This window comes from Electrophorus electricus, chromosome 17 (assembly GCF_013358815.1).
Source record: "Electrophorus electricus isolate fEleEle1 chromosome 17, fEleEle1.pri, whole genome shotgun sequence".
NCBI classification, from domain to species: Eukaryota; Metazoa; Chordata; class Actinopteri; order Gymnotiformes; family Gymnotidae; genus Electrophorus; species Electrophorus electricus.
Genome location: NC_049551.1, coordinates 5,124,356 through 5,132,825, shown reverse-complemented (window position 1 = coordinate 5,132,825; position 8,470 = coordinate 5,124,356). Strand labels below are relative to the sequence as shown.

Sequence of the window (8,470 nt, the reverse complement as noted above, 5' to 3'; positions counted from 1 at the left end):
CGCACGCACGCACGCACGCACGCACGCACGCACACACGCACACACACGCACACACACACACACACACACACATAAACTCTACAAATCTACTTCATTCCAGGAGCTCTCCTCATGTGTCTTGGCCCACAGTTTATTGGCTCTGTAAACCAGGCAGATCCCTTCAGGTTAAAGCCTCTTTTGAGAGGGAGCTCTGGCAGCAGGGCTTCAGTAGGATATCCACATATCTACATTTATCTTTAACCCATGCAGGAAGCTCAAATGCCTGCCTCAAGTAACAATTGAAATTCAGAACCACAAATTGTTCTGCCTTCCTCTGCTCCTGGAGGAGCTTCGATGAGCTTGGAGGAAAATGTTTGCCTCATGGTAAAGCATAGTGAAGACTGGAGACGGAGATTATAGATTTAAGGTGACATTCTGTAAAAAGGCAAGCGGTATAATGATTAAAGTCCAGTGACAGCTTTATAGATTGTAGCAGTGTCTCATCCTTCTGAGGGGAAGAGAGGTCCAGGTGATGCTGCACACAAGGTCACAGGGAGAGGTGAAGTCTGCAACCGGCTCTATTTCACTGAGCCCCTGATTCCCAATAATAAGAGCCCAAAGCACCCTGCAGAAGTACCTTCTCTTTTTGACATGCATTATGAGTGAAATCATTCTAATTTCAGCTTCAATTTATTTGAGTGTGTTCCTTAAAATTCAATTTTCAGTTGACCTTTTCACCGGTGACAGCTGGAATTAAGTCGCGCTCAGTTTGGAGTTAAACACCGAGCAATTTAATTGCTTCCATATGAGGGACAGCGCCAGACTCTGACCGCTGGTTCCGGCCGGGCCCTGTTCCGTCGCGCGATTGGGTAGAACAAAATGACAGACTTGAAACATCCCGTCACCTCCCCCATGTGGAGGGCTGTTGCCAGTTTTGGTGCTGCAGTGAATCAGAAATCACGGCAGCCCGCAAAACAGCAGTAATTACACTCTCTAACAGAGATAATGTGTCATTCGCACCTACAGTCGCCCCATTGCCATATGTGTGAGAACAGTCAGCAAAGAGATGGAGAAAGAGAGAGAGAGGGAGAAAGAGAGAGAGAGAGAGGGAGAAAGAGAGATAGAGAGGGAGAAAGAGAGAGAAGGATCAGAGCTGCAGTCATCTTATAATAGATTTCAGGCATAAAATCCTGTAAATTTCCTGGATTCCCATTTCATTAGATTGACCAGATACCCAATAATCTTACATAACGCCCATCTTATCTAAGATCATGACCACATGATTTTCATTATCATTATATTATATGCACACATATCTTTGGTCTCTTAGTTCTTAGGTATTTTCTAGTTTTTTTTTTTTTTTTTTTAAACTGACGATTTATTAAATGATTGTTCAGATTAAATATGACCTTGACTCTGGAATACCACCACTTTTAGGCTCCACAGTTCAGCGATACTTCAGGAATCCAAAATTGGAGCTTTTTAGAAATTCCAGCACAAATAACAAAAGCACACACAATGTGTTGCTTTTTATATTAACACCCAAGAGTGGATGAAGAACTGTGAAAGATGCCCTGCTCCTTTCTCTGCACATCTTAAAAGGCTCGCCGTTCATTCTGGTGGCATGTATCGATTCGGTCGAGGAGCAGTGCGGGAGAAAGCTGGCTTGTGGCGCCTCTGCTCGGGGCCTCCTCCATGGAGCGAGCCTCCATAAAGAACACCTCCGTGGACAACACCTCTGTGACTACGGCCACTCTCTCTCCCGATTTGCACATGGGAGGACAGTGCCCCTAATCCCAACACGACGCAGTTTGCTGAAGGAAGAGAGAGACAGGGAGGATGCTCCCCTTTATGGGAGGATGCTTTTGGCATTTGCGGGCTTCCTTGTAACATGCACCTTCATGTTTGTTTTGTGTGCTGGCTGTGGAAGGCAGTGTTTAGGTTGGTGTTTCTTCTGCACACTGTGTGTGGTGATTCATGAGTCTTCTGTATTTTAAAGGTAGTGTTAAACAGCTAAAGAAAGGCAGAGTCATGCAGTGTAGCAGTGGATTGCAGGAAGCCTACTGAGGGCCGTTATTTGGGCTGCACTAATGACGGTCACTGGAAGAGAGGCAGCATGTTGAACACACCATCAGTTAAATTGTGTGTGTTATTGCAGCCTGCTCTCCACAGTGTCCCAACACTCAGCACCAAAACGAAAGCCATTCCCTACATAACACATCTCAAACCCACAGCCATTCCTTACCCCACACCTCCCAATCCCACACTCATTCCATATCCCACACTCTTCAAATATGCAGCAACACCTTGCCATACATCCTCCAAACATCCAGTCATACACACTTCCTAGCTTCAAATCTCAGTGCACTTGTTTTTAGCAGAATTGCAGTATATGTGAGTGCTGAGAGCAAATGTGTGTGTGTGTGTGTGTGTGCGTGTGTGCGTGTGTGCGTGCGTGCGTGCGTGCGCGTGTGTGCGTGTGTGCGTGTGTGCGTGTGTGTGAGTGTGTGTGTGTGTGTGTATGTGTGTGTGTGCGTGTGCGTGTGCGTGTGCGTGTGCGTGTGCGTGTGTGCGTGTGTGCGTGTGAGCGTGTGTGCGTGCGTGCGTGCGTGTGCGCGTGTGCGCGTGTGCGCGTGTGCGCGTGTGTGTGTGTGTGTGTGTGTGTGTGTGTGAGTTATTGCAAATGTCTATGTTTAATCTGAACCTTTGGTGGAACAGTGATGGACAGCTCTTCCCTCATCTGCATGGAATTCAAGCCTTCTGCTGAGTGTGTATACACAGGAAAGGAAAAGCTCTGTGATTAATAGTGCCTTTCAATCATAAAAGAAGTTCTAATAAACAATATGTAATGAAGTGCCAAGTTACGACTTCATTTCCTCTCTGATCTAAGGTCTGATTATGTTTATACACATTCAGTCAAAATCAATAAACACATAAACATGCCCAGACACACACTTACACGCATGCATGCACACAGGGGACACCCGGGTGTATTTAACTGTCAGCTGTTCACCAGGTCATGATGGGATTCTGTTTATGTTGAGATGTTTTGTTTTGGGGTTTTTTTAAGCAGAATCACGGGCTCCTTCTACATGGAAACGACCAGGGTCCAATCCCACATTCCACATAGTCTGTCCATGTCCGCATGTCCAGTCTTTATTACAACCTTCTCTCTTTACTTTGCGAGCCCTGCTGATGGGAACAGCTGTTCACACTGTGACAACAGTAAGCGACAACAACCAATGGTGAAAGAACAAGCACAAATACATTGACTTGTAGCTATTCAACAGAAGTGACTTATGAAAATGTGCAAACAGCAGAAGGAAAAATGATTAACAAGTACACAGATAACCTAAATGAATTTATATCCTAAATCAGAGCCTCATCCTACATCAATTGGTTACAAGTCTATTTCAAAAGTGCACCAATATAATAAGAATAACCACCTAGTCTCATTTATGTTTAATGAAGTGTATACTATACATGGAATAATTACAAAACATGCAGTATATTATAGCATAAAACCTCTGACTAGTAACTCTTAAATATGGGTCAGTCTTGAAGGTTATCCCTTAATCTAATTAGATCAGAAAATGTAAAAGAATTTCCCCCCATAATCTAAATGAGACAATACTCCATAAATAATATAGCAATATAGCAAATCATTACAGTACAATGCAATGCAGTAGGCAAGTAAATATTAAACTAAAAAGCACATTACAAGTAATTAAATATGATAATGCACATTGACAATGAATGAAGTTACTAAAAAAATTAATAAATGAAATAATAAAGTTACTAAGCCTGTAATTACAAGGTTTTAGAAAGCCTAGATATTTGACCTTTCCTTCACCTAAATTAAATGCCATATTTAAAATAATCATTATTTTGTGCCAAGGTTTAGGAGCTAATAGCAAAGGGATTTTAGTGAGCGATTTATTGCTGTCAGACATGTCTGATTTCAGACATTGAACTTTGGCCTGAACAATGAAATGGCTTTCAGTGCATTTAGCATACCCATCCAATAGCAATACATGCATGGACAACCAAAGGACAGTTTAAAGAGAGTCAAATAGAAACACAGACACACAAACACACACCTTACAGGTCTCAGAGGAGAGCTTAAAGAATCTAATAAGACATTACATGGTGTCAATCTAAGTGTACTTTTTTTTTCTGTGTGTTTGATGTTTGTGAATGCTGAAAACTACTAATCCTTATGTAAACACATAGACTGCTCCCTCAGCACCAGGAGATGGTTAGCACACATACACCCTCCCCCCCAACCAGTTTCACACACAACCCCCTAAACAATACACACACCTGAGCACACCTGCTCCGCATGTCTGATAGGTGCTGTCAGCCTGACCTCGTCCCCCATCCCAGCTGGGAGTAGCAGGACAACCCCTCTGAGCTGTGTGCGGTAATTACAAGCGGAAAGAATCTCCGAAGAGAAACATCATCCGTTTCATAAGAAACAGCAGCTCGACGCAAACGATCACTCCTGTAAAATCACCCTTTTTCCTCCAAGCCTCCATCCATCAGGGCGCCGAAAATCAGGCAACGGAACGACCACCAGGTAATTTAGTCTCCGCTGCTCGCCTGAGCTGAGCTGCTTGACTCAGCAGAAAGAGATTGGAAGTGTCGAGAGGAGCCAGGCGGAGCTGAAATACGCCAGTTAAAGCCCGTCACAAGTCAGCGCGGGAGAGGGGCTCCAGCCGGCCGTGAGGGTGGTGGTCGCGGGGGGGGGGGGGTGGGGGTCAGGCATGCCACGTGTGAGGAGAGTCAGCGAGACATGACAATTAGGCCTCGGTTACACGCGGAGAGCTGACACAGCTCAGTCGCTCTGCGCGAGTACTAACCCACTGACACGCAACGTGTCGTTACCGCAGCACGATTACTGAAACGGGAACAGTGCGAGCAGCTCCGCGGAAATTCTTCAGTAATCATTTTTGGGCTTTAGGGTGATTTGTGATAAAAGGCGATCCTTTTATTTTTTTATTTCCAAAATGTAAACGTTGATTCTAAAGCAAATGCTTCTCTCTCTCTCTCTCTCTCTCTCTCTCTCTCTCTCTCTCTCTCTCTCTCTCTCTCTCTCTCTCTCTCTCTCTCTCTCTCTCTCTCTCTCTCTCTCTCTCTCTCTCAGTGGGTCACTGTGAGCGGTGGCTGTGTTAAATATTAAATATTAAACCTGTCTCAAACTCTGTGGTATTCTACTTAAGAGCACGACGTGCTGCCCTGTTCAGCTGCATAGTGGGCTGGAGAAGGAATCTGTTTTTAGACAGTGTATCATTGAGCAATCTGTTTTCCATGTCAACACCAGGCTGTCGTTTTTGCAACAAATGTTTATCTGTTATTAACTTCAATCTCCAGCAAATATGACTTTAGATATACTGAGTGCAATTGTCTACCAGAAACTGTGCGCCAAAAGATACTTTAATATGAATATGAAATTGATCATGGTTCTGACCATTTAGGCTACTCCGGAACTATTTTACGTGTTAAACTAATCAGCTCCAGGGATAATATCTGCAAATCGAACACAAATAGTTGTGTTTATAAGAAACCTAAAATACGTCAACTAGCGCACGTAAGATCGAAAATGCCGCGATCAGTCCCTCACCAGCGACCATAAATATCTCAGTCACCTTTAATGAACTCAGCAGATTTAATATTCCAATATGTCTCCTGTGTTGCGTTTGCTGTACGGAAAATTCTCTCCTTCGCCGGGGAACATGAGCCAGGCAGCCACCATCTCCATGGAAACACACAGCTCGATCCGTCAAGCCCTCACAATGGCAGATGCACAATGTGCAGTGTGAAGTAGCGTTCAGCGATTTACAGTGTTAAACTCTCTTCATCGTTTTATTGCTTAGTGATCCTGAAATACCTAAAAAACTGCCCACTGCTGGAAAGAACAACCCAACACGTTCGACAGCCTTCTCTGAGGGTCAGTTCAGCATTTGCAGAGCGCTTTGAAAACCCCAATAGGCTAAACAGTTGCTGTGGGGTTTCTTGTATACCTTACTGACTGAAGATTTGTGGCTATTCTTTGTAAATATTATTGTAATTTAAATTGTAGCTAGCCTAGCATACCTACTTGTTTATCGAGGAGCTATAGGCTAGATACGTATGACACAAATTTCTGTTAATTTCATTGCGAGATGGTTATGCCCAATGGAGATAGTTATGGCAATGGAAGCCATTGGCAAAAATAAAGCCTGGATATAATTAATTTTAGATACAAGAGGAAATACTGGAAGGATCTCTACGTAATGTTTTATACCCAGGGAAAAACAGGGAACACGGAAAAACTTTAAAGTCCAAAAGAAGCAACTGGCGGTTAAATTCGGACCTTGTAGCAACTGTAACGACCGTATAATTGTAAACAACATATTGTCTAGATACGGTTCTTTTTAAGACGGCCAAGAGGAAGTCAAACTTGATCTGACAAGTCGACACTGTCATGGAGCGATTACTCGATACAAGGCTAAAACGGAATAATTCAGGATGAACCCTGTGTCCCGCAACAAACTTTATTATGCGCTCTCCGTGGTGCTGAAAATATTCAATGGCAAGAAGCTGTAGGTTATAAACTGGTTCTGACATTTATAGTATAGATAATGGCTATCAACATCCATTGTTATGGGTATTGACGTATATCGACGAAGTCGATTATTCATTTAACAAAACTGCATAAAAGGGTCCAGCCAGAAATCGCACCGAATCCGGCAAAAGTGTTCCTGATGATGCTGAGAGGTTTCGGGGTACAGCGAAAAGTTAGACAAGGCCATACTCTTCTACTCTTCCATTTCTATATTGTGCGTTTCATGTTTTGTATTTCTTCATCGGCTTTCTCCTGGGTTCTCTATTATATGAAACTGGCATTGATTTAAAACAGATCAATGCCAGTATCATTTAATAGACAACTGAGGAGAACGCCGATGGTCATGTTTGAAATTAATTTAGACAAAACTCTCAGATATAAACCTCAGTGTTTTGGGGACTCTCTGGAGTTCGTGCTTCTCTGCCTCCAGAGCCGCGTATCTGTGTCCTTTCTGCGCTAGTTTTTAGGCTTGCCCTCGCACGCCACTCGCTTCGTCCCAACATCGAATCGATTCCACTCCGAACGAGAGGCTCGCGCGCGATCTCCGTGGTTTTGAATGAGAGATTGTTGGGTCGCCATGGAGACGGAAGGAGCTCATATCCAGAACAGAATAGGTACACTTTCAAATTGTCGGTTAACCTGCCAAATTTTAAGTGCGTTGGCCCAAATCGTTAAGTGTGTTCACCAATAGGCTCCCCTACAAAAAGGGTAAAGTAGGGCAACCTGATGGTAAAGAAACAGGGCATTTATACATCCTTGGACCCATAAACTATGTTATGTCAGGATTGTTACTGCCCAGAGAGGACCACAAGATTAACTATTTTAACTGAATGTATTTACAGAAAGGCACGCACATGCATAAAAATATTTTTTTTTCCCAAATAAGTCACATCAACACACCATACATGTGTCGAAATAACTCTTACAGTGCTCATAGAAGTCTACGAACAATACGAGAGTTCACCCATGGCTTGTTTAACACAAAGCGGTGATATGATCTAGACTACAGGTTAGATTCGAAATCCCCTGTAGCCTATAATGCAATATTGTGTTAACGAGAGCCTGCCTAAGGAAAATAACCATATGAGGCCTCCGTATGCATATGGCGTACTGGTAATGAAAAAAAGAAAATTGCCTACTTGGTATGTTTTAATGGGCTCTTACATTCCCAACTCTAGAATATTCGACTGTTGCTTGCGTCCTGTGTAATATGATAGACAACGACGAATTCTTACATTACCAGACTCCGCGGTTTATTTTTTTCTGTTTGAGTCAACTGTAGCTGTAAGCCATGCCAACCTTATGTAACAGACACCCCCACTTAGAGCCGAACTCCTCTTTACAGTCCATCTGACTACACGAAGGGGCTCGAAATACATCTGCGGCGAGATGGAGACGACAGAAAAGCGGTCTTACATACCTCTTTACCAAACACCGCGCTCACTCATTCTTCATCCCCTGTCGTGCTTTACTCGGGGTCTTCAGCGGGTTGACGGATCGTAAATAACGACGCGTTGTTAATTTCACCTTTCCCCCCGCATCTCACGGCAAAATCCATGTCTCCTCATCCCGTCACCTTCTCTTATGTTGATCCGAACCGGAGAGAGGGGGCTATGAGCGAGCGAAAGTATGAGAGTGAGACTGGAGGGGAGAGAGGAGGCAAAGAAGGAGGAGTATGAGAGAGAGAGAGAGAGAGAGAGAGAGAGAGGGGGGGGGAGGGAGAGAGAGAGGGGGAGGGAGAGAGAGAGGGAGAGAGAGAGAGAGAGAGAGAGAGAGAGAGAGAGAGAGAAAGAGGGAGAGAGAGGGAGAGAGAGAGGGAGGGAGAGAGGGAGAGAGAGAGGGGGAGAGAGAGAGAAAGAGGTAGAGGGAGGGAGAGAGAGAGGG

General features: G+C 44.0%; 1 protein-coding gene across 1 annotated transcript in view; it reads right to left on the bottom strand.

Moving 5' to 3' along the window:
* The window catches only part of kcnj6 (potassium inwardly rectifying channel subfamily J member 6), a 29,833-nt gene extending 21,596 nt beyond the window's left edge, over positions 1–8,237 (bottom strand). The window contains exon 1 of the mRNA XM_027017009.2: positions 8,007–8,237. The gene's annotated coding sequence lies outside the window, so the exon portion shown is untranslated. The remainder of the gene's footprint in view (positions 1–8,006) is intronic.
* Between the last annotated feature and the right edge of the window lie 233 nt (positions 8,238–8,470).